Source organism: Phyllobates terribilis, unplaced genomic scaffold (genome assembly GCF_046119375.1).
Source record: "Phyllobates terribilis strain yellow unplaced genomic scaffold, ASM4611937v1 Scaffold_305__1_contigs__length_2280687, whole genome shotgun sequence".
Classification (NCBI taxonomy): Eukaryota; Metazoa; Chordata; class Amphibia; order Anura; family Dendrobatidae; genus Phyllobates; species Phyllobates terribilis.
The window spans coordinates 1,123,440-1,138,814 of record NW_027363065.1 but is presented as its reverse complement, the minus strand read 5'-3'; the positions used below and the strand labels follow the sequence as shown (position 1 = coordinate 1,138,814).

Here is a 15,375-nt window from a genome sequence, read left to right as displayed (position 1 = left end):
AGAAGTAGTCACCTGAAATGGATTTCACTTCACAGGTGTGCCCTGTCAGGTTTAATAAGTGGGATTTCTTGCCTTATAAATGGGGTTGGGACCATCAGTTGTGTTGTGCAGAAGTCTGGTGGATACACAGCTGATAGTCCTACTGAATAGACTGTTAGAATGTGTATTATGGCAAGAAAAAAGCAGCTAAGTAAAGAAAAAGGAGTGGCCATCATTACTTTAAGAAATGGAGGTCAGTCAGTGCGAAAAATTGGGAAAACTTTGAATGTGTCCCCAAGTGCAGTTGCAAAAACCATCAAGCGCTACAAAGAAACTGGCTCACATGAGGACTGCCCCATCAAAGGAAGACCAAGAGTCACCTCTGCTTCTGAGGATAAGTTTATCCGAGTCACCAGCCTCAGAAATCGCAGGTTAACAGCAGCTCAGATTAGAGACCAGGTCAATGCCACACAGAGTTCTAGCAGCAGACACATCTCTTCAACAACAGTTAAGAGGAGACTTTGTGCAGCAGGCCTTCATTGTAAAATAGCTGCTAGGAAACCACTGCTAAGGACAGGCAACAAGCAGAAGAGACTTGTTTGGGCTAAAGAACACAAGGAATGGACATTAGACCAGTGGAAATCTGTGCTTTGGTCTGATGAGTCCAAATTTGAGATCTTTGGTTCCAACCACCGTGTCTTTGTGCGACGCAGAAAAGGTGAACGGATGGACTCTACATGCCTGGTTCCCACCGTGAAGCATGGAGGAGGAGGTGTGATGGTGTGGGGGAGCTTTGCTGGTGACACTGTTGGGGATTTACTCAAAATTGAAGGCATACTGAACCAGCATGGCTACCACAGCATCTTGCAGCGGCACGCCATTCCATCCGGTTTGCGTTTAGTTGGACCATCATTTATTTTTCAACAGGACAATGACCCCAAACACACCTCCAGACTGTGTAAGGGCTATTTGACCAAGAAGCAGAGTGATGGGGTTCTACGCCAGATGACCTGGCCTCCACAGTCACCAGACCTGAACCCAATCGAGATGGTTTGGGGTGAGCTGGACCGCAGAGTGAAGGCAAAAAGGCCAACAAGTGCAAAGCATCTCTGGGAACTCCTTCAAAATTGTTGTAAGACCATTTCCGGTGACTACCTCTTGAAGTTCATGAAGAGAATGCCAAGAGTGTGCAAAGCAGTCATCAAAGCAAAAGGTGGCTACTTTGAAGAACCTAGAATATAAGACATATTTTCAGTTGTTTCACACTTTTTTGTTAAGTATATAATTCCACATGTGTTAATTCATAGTTTTGATGCCTTCAGTGTGAATGTACAATTTTCATAGTCATGAAAATACAGAAAAATCTTTAAATGAGAAGGTGTGTCCAAACTTTTGGTCTGTACTGTATATATATGTAGAACACACTCCAATACTGCCAAAGTTTTGTTTTCTTTACTCTCCCCACGTTCAAAAGGCCCCAAAATTTCATCATATGTACGTCTATAGTAGCCACCTCTTGCTTTGATGACTGCTTTGCACACTCTTGGCATTTTCTCGGGACACGTTGTCCTGTCTAAGGACCCCATTAAGGAGGAAGGCCACTGTCTCTTCTTCAGTCAGTTCCAGGTCACGCTACTTCCTTGTCCCTGAGTCTTCTCTGCTTGAACTTGTCCCTATCTGCTTAACTACAGGAAGCAGTCACTTGCCCTAACTCTAAGCCCCTCCCACTATGGGCTAGTCCCAAACATTAACACTTACCTTACCCTAACGTCACTACCTTATCCTACCTATCTTATGTCCTATGCTCTAAACTATGCCTTATCCTCTGCTGTTCACAATGTCTTACACTGTACATTACCTATAACTGTACAGTATGCAGGAATCTATCACATAACACAGTATATAGAAAAGATGCAGGACACAATACACACAATGCGGCTGGGATCTTCAGGGGTAGGAACGTGACAGTCTAGTCCACAAGCCTTACACACTTTGAGTTGTAATTTCTGTGTAATGCACGAGTCATCACGGAGTCGGGTGCAGGGGGCGTCCATTATCCATTAGCTACTGATGTGATAAAGGGGTTAATATCCATCCGCTGGTGTAGTAGGACATGTAATGTCGGGGGCGAGGTTGTTGTACCGGTGTCTGCTCAGAAGAATTGCTGCACAATAGATTACAGGGAGCAAAGACCCTCGTCCCCGTCTTCATTGTGGTCTCACTGTAACATTGTGTTAGGACCTCCAGAACGAGTGTTAATGTCATTTTTTTCTGTATAGTTTTCGTGGAGAAAAAACCCTCAACGACTTATAAAAACAACAACGTTCTAAAAGCTCATTCACACGATGCGGTGTTTAACTTCGCATTATTTCACCTGTAATGCTTCTTCTGACAGTAACGATCACTGTACAGCGAGCGCAGCTGTAATCTCTCCTCTGTACTGACTGACAGCCTGCTCTGCAGCGTGTGCAGAGTGTGTGTGCAGAGTGTGTGTGCAGAGTGTGTGTGCAGAGTGTGTGTGTGCAGAGTGTGTGTGCAGAGTGTGTGTGTGCAGAGTGTGTGTGTGCAGAGTGTGTGTGCAGAGTGTGTGTGCAGAGTGTGTGTGTGCAGAGTGTGTGTGTGCAGAGTGTGTGTGTGCAGAGTGTGTGTGCAGAGTGTGTGTGCAGAGTGTGTGTGCAGTGTGTGTAGCGTGAGTGTAGCACGTGTGTAGCGTGAGTGTAGCACGTGTGTAGCGTGAGTGTAGCACGTGTGTAGCGTGAGTGTAGCACGTGTGTAGCGTGAGTGTAGCACGTGTGTGTTTGTAGCGTGTGTGCAGAGTGTGTGGAGCGTGTGTGCAGAGTGTGTGGAGCGAGTGTGTGAAGAGTGTCTGTAGCATATGTGTACAGAGTGTGTGTGGAGAGTGTGTGTAGCGTGAGTGTAGCACGTGTATGTGTGTAGCATATGTGCAGAGTGTGTGTAGCGTGTGTGCAGAGTGTGTGTAGTGAGTGTGTGAAGAGTGTCTGTAGCATGTGTGTACAAAGTGTGTGTGGAGAGTGTGTGTAGCGTGAGTGTAGCACGTGTGTAGCTTGAGTGTAGCGCGTGTGTAGCGTGAGTGTAGCGCGTGTGTAGCGTGAGTGTAGCGCGTGTGTAGCGTGAGTGTAGCGCGTGTGTAGCGTGAGTGTAGCGCGTGTGTAGTGTGAGTGTAGCACGTGTGTAGCGTGAGTGTAGCACGTGTGTGTGTGTAGCGTGTGTGCAGAGTGTGTGCAGCATGTGTGCAGAGTGTGTGTAGTGAGTGTGTGAAGAGTGTATGTAGCATGTGTGTACAGAGTGTGTGTAGCGTGAGTGCAGCACGTGTGTAGCGTGAGTGTAGCACGTGTGTAGCGTGAGTGTAGCACGTGTATGTGTGTAGCATATGTGCAGAGTGTATGTAGCGTGTCTGCAGTGCGTGTGTGCAGAGTGTGTGTAGTGAGTGTGTGAAGAGTGTCTGTAGCATGTGTGTACAGAGTGTGTGTGGAGAGTGTGTGTAGCGTGAGTGTAGCACGTGTGTAGCTTGAGTGTAGCGCATGTGTAGCGTGAGTGTAGCGCGTGTGTAGCGTGAGTGTAGCGCATGTGTAGCGTGAGTGTAGCGCGTGTGTAGTGTGAGTGTAGCACGTGTGTAGTGTGTGTGTGTAGCGTGTGTGCAGCATGTGTGCAGAGTGTGTGTAGTGAGTGTGTGAAGAGTGTCTGTAGCATGTGTGTACAGAGTGTGTGTAGCATGAGTGCAGCACGTGTATGTGTGTAGCGTGTGCAGTGTGTAGCGTGTGTGCAGAGTGTGTAGCGTGTGTGCAGAGTGTGTGTAGCGAGTGTGTGCAAAGTGTCTGTAGCATGTGTGTGCAGTGTGTGTAGCGCGTGTGCACCATGTGTTTGCAGTGTGTGTTGCGCGTGTGTGCAGTGCGTGTGTGCAGAGTGTGTGCAGTGTGTGTCTGCAGTGTGTGTCTGCAGTGTGTGCAGCGAGTGTGTGAAGAGTGTAGCACGTGTGTAGCGTGAGTGTAGCACGTGTATGTGTGTAGCGTGTGTGCAGTGTGTGTTTCGCGTGTGTGCAGAGTGTGTGCAGCGCGTGTGTGCAGAGCGTGTGTAGCGGGAGTGTGTGTAGCACATGTGTGCAGCGCGTGTGTAATGCATGTGTGGAGAGTGTGTGTAGCGCGTGTGTGTAGCGTGTGAACAGCCTGTTCTGCAGCGTGTATGTGCAGTGCAGACTGTCAGTCATTCTGCCGGGCAGTGATTACAGCTGCCTGTATAGTGATTGGTGACTGGCAGCGATCGGCTGCAGGGAGAATACATCCTCACTTTCTCCCTGCAGCCGCTGTGGCATCCAGACACAGCTCATGTTACACACCTGCAGATTAACCTTATATCTGGAGATAGCAGCTTCGCTTCTCATGGTGAAAAGGTTCAAATCTGCAGAACAAACTCATCAAGAAAAGGGAAAACAAGAAGATCCAGCAATAATCAGAGCAGATGACGGATTGTGGTGCCAAAAACTGCAGAAAAAAAGCAGCAACTGGGAGCTCGGCCGCCCTGCAGGACCCCGAGAGGTAGCGCAGGAGGATAACTCCCATCTTCCGCTCACTCTCCCATAGTATTATAGACGCACATGCATAAGGCGCCGGTCAAACAGTGTCGTGCACTAAGCCGGCTCACAGCCTGTTAGTGACATCAACACTGTTAGATCAGGCGGCCACCCAGCGCTATGTGACATCACAAGGACAAACCCCCCAACACTGCAGGGCCGCCACATCCTGCACAGAAGAACATACACAAGAGGATGGCGGGGCGGTGAGCGGATGACGGGACGGTGAGCGGATGACGGGACGGTGAGAGGATGACGGGACGGTGAGCGGGCGACGGGGCGGTGAGCGGACGACGGGGCGGTGAGCGGACGACGGGGCGGTGAGCGGACGACGGGGCGGTGAGTGGACGACGGGACGGTGAGCGGACGACGGGGCGGTGAGCGGACGACGGGGCGGTGAGCGGACGACGGGGCGGTGAGCGGACGACGGGGCGGTGAGCGGACGGCGGGGCGGTGAGCGGATGACGGGACGGTGAGCGGATGATGGGACGGTGAGCGGAAGACGGGAGTGTGAACAGATGGAAGGAGGGTCGGCGGGGTGGAAGTGTGAGCGGACGGCGGGGCGGTGAGCGGACGGCGGGGCTGTGAGCGGACGGCGGGGCGGTGAGCGGACCGCGGGGCGGTGAGTGGACGGTGAGCGGACGGCGGAGCGGTGAGGGGAAGACGGGATGGTGAGCGGTTGGCAGGAGGTTGGGTGGGGTGGGAGTGTGAGCGAATGGCGGGGCGGTGAGTAGATGGTGAGCGGATGACGGGAGTGTGAGCGGATGGCGGGAGTGTGAGCGGATGATGGGACGGTGAGCGGATAACGGGAGTGTGAGCGGATGGCGGGAGGGTAGGAGTGTGAGCAGATGGCAGTGAGCGGATGACGGGAGTGTGAGCGGATGGCGGGAGTGTGAGCGGATGACGGGAGGGTGAGCGGATGGCGGGAGGGTGAGCGGATGGCGGGAGGGTGAGCGGATGGCGGGAGGGTGAGCGGATGGCGGTGAGCGGATGACGGGAGTGTGAGTGGATGGCGGGAGTGTGAGTTGAGACAGGGAGTGTGAGCAGACGGCGGGACGGTGAGCGGATGGTATGACGGTGAGCAGATGGTATGACGGTGAGCAGACGGCGGGACGGTGAGCGGATGGTATGAGGGTGAGCGGATGGTATGATGGTGAGCGGATGGTAGGACGGTGAGTGGTTCTCCATCAGTATTTTGGGGTGCTGAGTGCGGCTGCTCTTTTCTGTGATGTTTTTCTGTATAAAGTCGCAGAGGAGCAGTCGGGCCGAGCACCAGAGGGGACACAATAGTGAACATGGCCGCTCAGATGCGAGGAGCTACAGGAACGTTTCCTGACCTCTTTAAATTTAGGTCCTTGAATCCTAGCGCCCCCACATTAATGTTACAGAGACCCCAGAGCGGGGGGCTGTTCCTCTCTCCAATGATCATTGGGCCTAACAGCAGCTGTTTTGCCGCAGACCTGCGAGTTGAAGCACTGACGCTTCTGCTGCTTGTGAGGATCGTTGCACTTTCTTATAAAGCAGATGGGGATTCTCAAAAGGTGGAAGCAAAAAAACCTGGAAAAACACTGAAAAAAAAATCACCAAAAAGAAAAAAAAAGCAAACAGGAAATGATATAAAAATTATGCTAAAAAAAGAAGCTTCAGGAAAAAAAAGTCCTTGTTTCCTTAAGAGTCTTCCTTTAAGAAAAGAAAAAAAAAAAGACGCTCAGTGCACTTAACCCTTTTAGTGACTGTTTTTTACTTCGGCTTCTCTATAGGACTTTAAAAAACGGAAGAAAAAAATTGTTTATAATAAAAAGTGGCAGAAAAAAAAAGCTCAAAATTCATGTTTAATACAGGACTTACCTCCCCATCTATGGTCACATCAGCTCATCTCACATGGTAAGACCACTACATTCTGTTCATCACTTTTCGATTTCGCACCATTTCCAAACCTCTGCTGCCAGTCAGAGAATGAGAACATTCCCGTTCACCTTTCCTCTTACACGACATCTGTGTATTCTGGAGACTATAAGGCTATGTGCACACGATGCAGAAATGCTCAGGATTTTTTCCTGAGTGTTTCTTCATCTCCCTGGCAGAAAAACCGCATGCGGATTGTGCATGCGGATTGTACATGCGGATTGTACATGCGGATTGTACATGCGGATTGTACATGCGGATTGTACATGCGGATTGTGCATGCGGATTGTGCATGCGGATTGTGCATGCGGATTGTGCATGCGGATTGTGCATGCGGATTGTACATGCGGATTGTACATGCGGATTGTACATGCGTTTTTCCTGCCGGGGACATGCGGATGTGAAGCGTTCTTCACTTGCATTTCCGCATGCGGGTTGACAAGCGACTTTAGCATCACTTGGAAAGTGCTTGACAACTTGGTCACACTATATAAATCCATGCAACCGGCATGGATTTATATAGTGTGACCTTAAAGAATGGTAAAAAATAAAAAAATAAATCTATACTTACCTTCCGATGGCCCCCGCAGTCTTGCTTCGCGCCGTCCTGGTGTGCCGGCAGCTCGCGGTACACTGAAGGACCTTCCGTCACATGACTATGACGTCAGCGCAGTTCCTTCAGTCCACCGCAAGCTGCCGGCAAGGGAGGACAAGGAGACCGGGGGCCGTCAAAAGGTAAATATAACATTTATTTTATTCTTTTTTTCACAGGTTCTATGGTACCTGGGTCCGGAGGAGAGTCTCCTGTCCTCAGAACCCGGGTACCATCCGCACATTGAAATGCATGGAATCAGCATGTACAGATCCAGTGATGCGGAATCCATGCGTTCCAATACAAGTCAATGGCTGCAAAAATGCAGCGTTTCCGCAAAATAATTGGTAGTGTTGCGTTTTTTTCCGCAATGATAATCCGCAGCGGAAATTTCCGCAGCATGTGCACAGCACATGAGGATTATCATTGGGGAACATGGCAGGCCTTCTACCAAGCGTTTTTTAAGCGTTTCTGCAGCGTTTTTGCCGCTGCAGAAATGCTTAAACACATCATGGGCACACAGCCTAAGGCCATACCGGGTGTTGACCCCCCGACAGAAGAGAGTGAAAGGCGGTCATGCCGGGCAACGACTCCGACATGCTGCGGAAATTTCTGCTGCGGGTTATCATTGCGGAAAAATATGCAGCACTCCCAATTATTTTGCAAGTCAGCCTAAGGCTGTGTGCCCACGATGCGTTTTTTAAGCATTTCTGCAGCGGTAAAAACGCTGCAGAAACGCTTAAAAATGCTTGGTAGAAGGTCTGCCATGTTCCCCAATGATAATCCGCATCACATGCTGCGGAAATTTCCGCTGCGGATTATCATTGCGGAAAAAAAAGCAGCACTACCAATTATTATGCGAAAGCGCTGCGTTTTCGCCGGCATTAACTTGCATTGGAACGCATGGAATCCATATCACTGCATCTGTACATGCGGAATCCATGCGTTTCAATGTGCGGATGGTACCCGGGTGTGGAGAACAGGAGACTCTCCTCCGGACCCAGGTACCATAGAACTTGTAAAAAAAGAATAAAATAAAAAATAAATGTTATATTTACCTTTTGACGGCCCCCGGTCTCCTTGTCCTCCCTTGCCGGCAGCTTGCGGTGGACTGAAGGACCTGCGCTGAAGTCATAGTCATGTGACGGCAGGTCCTTCAGTGTACCGCGAGCTGCAGGCAGCCAGGACGGAGCGAAGCAAGACTGCGGGGGCCATCGGAAGGTAAGCATAGATTTATTTTTTACCATTCTTTAAAGGTCACAGTATATAAATCCATGCCGGCTGCATGGATTTATATAGTGTGACCAAGTTGTCAAGCACATTCCAAGTGATGCTAAAATTGCTTGGAAAGTGCTTGTCAATCCGCATGCGGAAATGCATGTGAAGAACGCTTCACATCCGCTTGTCCCTGGCAGGAAAAACACATGTACAATCCGCATGAGTTTTTTCTGCCAGGGAGATGCATAAATGCTCAGGAAAAAATCCTGAGCATTTCTGCATCGTGGGCATGTAGCCCAGCCGACGGTCTAATTTGTATGTGGTCGGGATTGATGTTGAGTGGATATGTCTGATTTCTGACTACTGATCACTGTGCTCTCTCTGAGATAAGTCGGCGTCTTTCTCCCAGGGAATACAGGAGTGCGGTCGGGCAAGTGCTCCTGGGCACGGCGGAGATGGCTGCCGGCCGGACGAGAGCTCCAGGGCACGGCGGTCAGCCGGGGGAGCGTTCCAGGGCATGGCGGTCAGCCGGGCGAGCGCTCCTGGGCACGGCGGTCAGTCGGGAGAGTGCTCCTGGGCACGGCGGTCGGCCGGGGGAGCGTTCCTGGGCATGGCAGTCAGTCGGGAGAGAGCTCCTGGGCACGGCGGTCGGCCCGGGGGAGCGTTCCTGGGCATGGCGTCAGCAGGGGGAGCGCTCCTGGGCATGTTGGTCAGTCGGGAGAGTGCTCCTGGGCACGGCGGTCGGCCGGGGGGGAGCGTTCCTGGGCATGGCGGTCAGTCAGGAGAGTGCTCCTGGGCATGGCGGTCAGCCGGGGGAGCGCTCCTGGGCACGGCGGTCGGCCAGGCGAGCGCTCCTGGGCACGGCGGTCGACCGGGTGAGCGCTCCTGGGCTTTCATTTTTGTGCTTTTGCTTTTTTTTCTCCTCTTCCTCCAACAGAGACAACTTTCTCATTTTTCCATCCACATCGCCGACCAACAGCTCGTTTTTTGCGGAGAAAGTTGGGAGCTTTGAATAGCGCCATTTATTTTACTAAATAACGTAGTTAAAAAGGGATTTAATTGCTTGCACTATATACAGCTGGAGGCACAACACAGGAGGACATTTTGCAGCAATACCCTGTGCGTCGCCCCGTCTCACCTGCACGTATATATCGATCTGAGAGCGCGGGTACAGCTGGTGAGGATGGCGGCCTCACACGTCTGTTCAGGTGCAGGGTCATCTCGGTGGACGTACGGTCTCCGTGCGGCCGGCGCTTCCTTTCCCTGGTGCTGAAGGTGGCCATGCTGTACTGGCAGTTCACCACTGCGTGATCGTGGAGGGTTTTGGCCCGAGAGCCGCGGATCTAAAAAAGAAACAGGACGGAGCCAGTGTCAGCGCTGTACGATGTCAATAAAGCTTGGTTGTTGTAAAGTTAAATGTTTAGTATCTTTCCAATAGTATTTGGGCCCCAAATTATTATGTGTTTTTTTTTTTGCCTTTTAGTGTTCATGACACACGTGGAATCATAAAAAAAAAACGGGAAAAAAAACACCAAAAATGAAACGAAAAAAGGCACAAATACAACAATGAATCGGCCCAAAATGTATCTGGTGCAGAAAACAGCAGCGGCACCTCGTGGGGTCCGTACACCACCGCCAGCGCCTTGGTGTTCCCCTGCTCCATGTACGCAGAGCCGTCAGCCTGCGCGAACACTCCCATCCGGGCCTAGACCTTCCGCAGCTCCCCGGCCTTCCTCCCGTCCACCCGGTAACCCTGATCCGACAGCAGCTCCAGACCGGCCATCCTGCTCCCCCTGCCGCAGAAAGTGAAAGGACCAGAGAGGATGTCGTGGTCATGTGACCAGTCACATGTGTGGGAGGAGCCAGACTCCACGTGCTGCTGGAGAAGCCGAAATAAAGTCATATGGATCCAAAAGCCGTAAACAGGTTTATTATTGTTACATTTGTAAAAGTCCGATCTATCAAAATATAAAATTAACCCAATTAGCAAACGACATAATGAGAAAAAAAATCAAAAAGCCAGAATTACGGTTTCTTTGGCAATAAAATGCAATAAAGGGCGATCAAAACATCGTATCTGCCCCAAAATTGTATCAATAAAAACGTCATCTGAGGGCGAAAAAAATAAGCCGTCACCCGGCCCCAGAGCCCGAAAAAATAAAAACCTGACAGGTCTCAGAAACTTGCTCATTTTTTTTTTTTTTGCTGCTTAAATAAAATAAAAACTCCACACGTTTGGGGTCTGCGTCCTCGCACCGACCTGAGGAATCATTATGACGGCTCAGTGTTACCATATAGTGAACACGGTAAATAAAAAAACAACTATTTGTTGCAATTTCGCTGCACTTGGATTTTTTTATTTTTTTTTACATCAAATGATAAAATGAATCATCAATCAAAAGTACAACTCGCCCCGCAAAAAAAAGCACAAGAGCTCGTACTGCGACGTGGACGGAAAAATACAAAAGTTACGGCTCCTGGAAGGTGAGGAAAAAACGAACGCGAAAAAAGACAACAGAAAATGGCCCCGTCAGGAACGGGTTAAAACCATTGACGGCTATAAAAAATAATGTATTAAAGTCTCGGACCCCCCGCGATAAATCCCCCAGAAAGAGTTAATAAATATAATCAAGAAATTACATAAACTTAAAAACGACATTAAAAAAATACAATGCAACCCCCCAAAAAAAACAATGCAACCCCCCCAAAAAAACCCTCAATGCAACCCCCCAAAAATAAATCAATGCAACCCCCCAAAAAATGCAACACCCCCCCAAAAAACAAAACAATGCAACTCCCCCCAAAAAAACAATGCAACCCCCCCAAAACAATGCAACCCCCCCAAAAAAAACAATGCAACCCCCCCCCCAAAAAAACCCCACCAAAAACAACAAGTCTCCGCGCGGCCGCAGCGATAGAAAAATAAAAAAAATTCCGGAGATTAAAAAAATAACACAAAAAAGAATAAAAATATAAAAAATAATAATTTCAGTCACTTTTTCTGAGTGTAAAATCCTTTATTATTAGAGAAATCCGTCTGCAGCCGCCGCATCAGTGTAATGAGCTGAGACTGCTGGACGGTAACAGCTCTGCTACAACCAGTCACTGGGAAATGGCCACAGCCAACTCAGCTCTGCTGCATCATCCACACACTCTGCACTCTGCCTCCACTGTCACACAACTTTATTTAGACAATGTGTCTGCACAGCAGCTGGAAGAGCAGCCCTGACACCAGGAGGGACGCGCATGCGTATACTCACATGGGCATGACGTCATTGAAGGTCCTGTAACACAGCAGGTAACGCAGCTAGGAGTCTGGTCACATGGGCGTGACGTCATGGAAGGTCCTGTAACACAGCAGGTAACAGCAGGCAGCTAGGAGTCTGGTCACATGGGCGTGACGTCATGGAAGGTCCTATAGCACACTGTGTAATATCATCTACCAATCCGTCCTCCCACCACTAGGTGTCGCTGACTATCTAGGCGATGACGCTCTGTCCACAGAGGGTATAACAGGAGCGATCCGAGGGTGACGGCGCCATTTTAATCACATGTGCGATGCAGAGAGTAGAGTTACTGAGCTGTGTGAGGGCAGGAAACTTGTGTATGGCGCCATTACACAGCAAAGCTCTGATAGTTACACTGCAGACAGCTCCTCGCTGTAAATGGCGTCAGTGTGAATAGGTTCTAGGGATTTAGTGATTCCATGAGGGAAAATGACCTCACAAAAGATGGTTCCTGTGAAGAGAGTCAGTGAGAGCAGGGGCTGAGATCTATCTATAGATACTAGTCATGTCAGTGCATGTAGTGGGAGGTCAGGACTCTAATAGCAGAAGCCTCCAGAATCTCCATGTATAAAATCTCTGAATAATCCATGATCTGTTATAAATGAGGAAACAGCGGAGATGAGGGAAGAACTGCCGCAGAGAAGAGAAGTAACTGATCGATAGCGACAGCGAATGACGGCACAAAAGCCACTAAAGTACCCCCGAGACCCTCAGAGCGAAGAGACGATAACTGAGGGGAAAAGAGGGAAATCTGCGAATTCTGTGTAAATTTCATCAAAAAAAGAAATCGCTGAAGCCACAAAGCACAAAAATGATGAAACCGAACCTCAATAATAAGGTTTATAGATAGAAATAACGGCGATAACGGGGGCGAGGGGGAAACGCCGCGCAGAGCTCAGAAAGGAGCCGACAACCACGTTCAGTATAAGAAACAGACGAGGCCGGAAAATGATTTTACAGCAAAATATAAAATAAAAAGCCGTGTAATAATGACGGCAGGAAAAGGAGGGAAAAGTCACATTGTTAGACGATAAAATAAAAAAAGCTAAATTTATTCGAGCATTTTGCTTTCACTCAGAGGCTGAAAACGCAAAAAACATTGCAGAATATAGAGAGGGAAGAAATGAAAGAAAAACGCCTGTGAAGCGACTTATGTCACGAGGCGAAACCTGCAGTAAATCGTGTATATACGTCCTGTGTATATACCCTCTATGTATATAATCAGGCATCACTACTTACACCTCAGGCCTCGTTCACACCTCCGGTTTTCTCTTACGAGATCCATGTTTTTCACATTCGCATCTATAAGTGAACGGGGCTATTCACATGTCTGACCGAGACGTCCGCCATAATGGAGGAGACGTCCGATATTGATCCAAGTGTCTGATATAAATCAGCAATGCGACTCTATAGGTCCAGGAATAAATCATCGGTCAGCACTCAGATGTCGTCCGATCTTCATTAACGGACAGAGAAACATTTTCTGCTGATCTGAGAACAACGAATGAAACTCGGACAAACGTTGATGGTAAAAATTGCCACCGACCAAACTCTCATATAAAAAAATCACTGATGAAACTTGGACTGATTTTTTTAGTTCGTCTGAATGAGGCCTAACATCAGGGTAGTTATAAATGTACAGACTCCATCGCTATAAACAAATATACACCATGAGACCGGATCATTTACCCCCCACCCTCTTCCCCCTCCTGACTCGAGGACATTAGAGGGTTTTATGGCGCTTGCACTTTTATTGCCTCTTTAATTCCCCCTGTTCGGATATGGCAGCACAAAAGCCTTAATATTTAAGCTAATTTTATATTCCTTTTTTCATGATATCGGGAGGGGGAAGTTATAATGAAAATGGGAAATACTTGTCTTTTTTTTCCCACTTTATTTGCAACCTGAAAGAGCCGCTAAAAACCTGTAAAATGAACCTGCAGATATAGGGTTAATGCAGTGCATTAGTGCGGAGCGTGCTGCGCTTACAGCCGCTGTTCACAGTGTTTTCAGCAGTGATGTAGCCGCGCCGGCGTCTCCTGGGTGGGATAAAGTTCACTTTTTACCCCCGGAGCCGCACTTTCAGTACATCGGCCGAGCAACTCTCTAACGCTATTAACCTGCAGATTACCCCCTAACAGCGTTACCTGACCCGACAGGTTCCTATTAATGATCAACACAAACTGTCCTTATACAATTGTTGATCTCGATGTACAGTGCGGACAGTGATGGATTTATGTAGTATTGTTCTAGGTTTATTCACGGGGTCTTTAGATTTTTGCAAGTCTTCGTTAACATTTATTTCTGGCAGAAATGTCATTAATTATTATTACTCATTATTATATTATTATTATTAAATTATTATATTTAGACTTCACAAAAGTCATCTTCATCTATTTATTACCGGGGTGTTACTTTTATATTCATTTTTTTTTTTTTTAAATGAACGGCCAAGAATCCAGTGAAAGCCATAATATATAGTAATCTGTCACCTATCAGCTCTGAATGACAATAGGATTTATCATCACATATTACTGATCACTCAACTCTGGATCTTCATTTTGAAAAAATTTAGGGTCCAAAAAACTTTTTTTTTTTTTTTTTTTTAAATTTCAGTCAGGTGATTATCCATATCCGTATATATCCTTTTGAGGATAAGTTGTATTTTTCTCTGGCATCATTATGAGGTACAGATAACATTAATTTACACTTAATCACTTTTATTACTGCTGGAAATAAAACAAAATAGCTGATGCTGTAAAGCGCTGTGGAATTAATGGCGCTATATAAGCGGGTACAATAAATAAACAGTGATTCCAGTGGTTATCACTGAAGACTTGCAGCGCTGGGGTCCTGGGTTGAAATCCCACCAAGGACAACATCTGCAAGGAGTTTGTATGTTCTCCCCGTGTTTGCGTGGGTTTCCTCTGGGTTCTCCGGTTTCCTCCCACATTCCAAAGACATACTTACAAGGAACTTAGATTGTGAGCCCCAATGGGGACTGTGCCCATAATGTCTGTAAAGTGCTGTCGAATTAATGGTTCTATATAAGTGAATAAAATAAATACATTTTGTGTTTTCAGTTTCCGTCTGTGTGTGGGGTGTTTGTGATGCCCATAATGTGAGGGTAGTGGCTGCATCTGAGTTGGTGGTGGTGATGCCGTCTGCCCTTCTTCCGTGACCATGGGGCGGTTTTGGTTCTCTGGAAAGCTACCACCTCTCTGAAAACTCAAACACCGCCATAACATTGTTGGGTGGTGTGGAGCCGTTCATAACAATTTGAATGGCGGCCCTGCTCCGCAGCTTTATAGGTCACATATGTCCTGGAAGTACCGTGCACGGCTTTGGCAAAAAGCCCCCCCCCCCCCTTGAGGAGTTGAAGATTGTGTGAAAGAATGGGCCAAAATCACACCTGAGCAATGCCTGCGAGTAGTTTCTCCATACAGGAGGCGCCTTTAAGCTGTCATCGCCAACAAAGGCTTTTGTACGGGGTGTTAAATTTTAGTAAGCGTGTTCAATACTTTTTCCCTGTGTCATTTCTCATTGTTACACATAATTAGTAGACATCTATGGTTTGACTTCTTTGTATGGATTGGGTGGCTAGTGACCAACATCGGGTGTTAATATCACCTTTAAACATAGTTTTACTTAAAAATAGGTGATATGTTCAATACTTATTTCACCCGATGTATACATATAGTATTCCTTTTGTTAATTTTTTTATAAGATCTCTTAATAATCTCTCAGATTAATGTCTCCAAGATGATGACAGTTGCAGACTTTGGCCTATGAAAATATCAATAAAG

General features: G+C 47.9%; 1 pseudogene; it reads right to left on the bottom strand.

Moving 5' to 3' along the window:
• Nucleotides 1–9,312: 9,312 nt before the first annotated feature.
• LOC141220978 (exosome complex component RRP41-like) lies at nt 9,313–10,133 on the bottom strand (annotated as a pseudogene).
• Between the last annotated feature and the right edge of the window lie 5,242 nt (nt 10,134–15,375).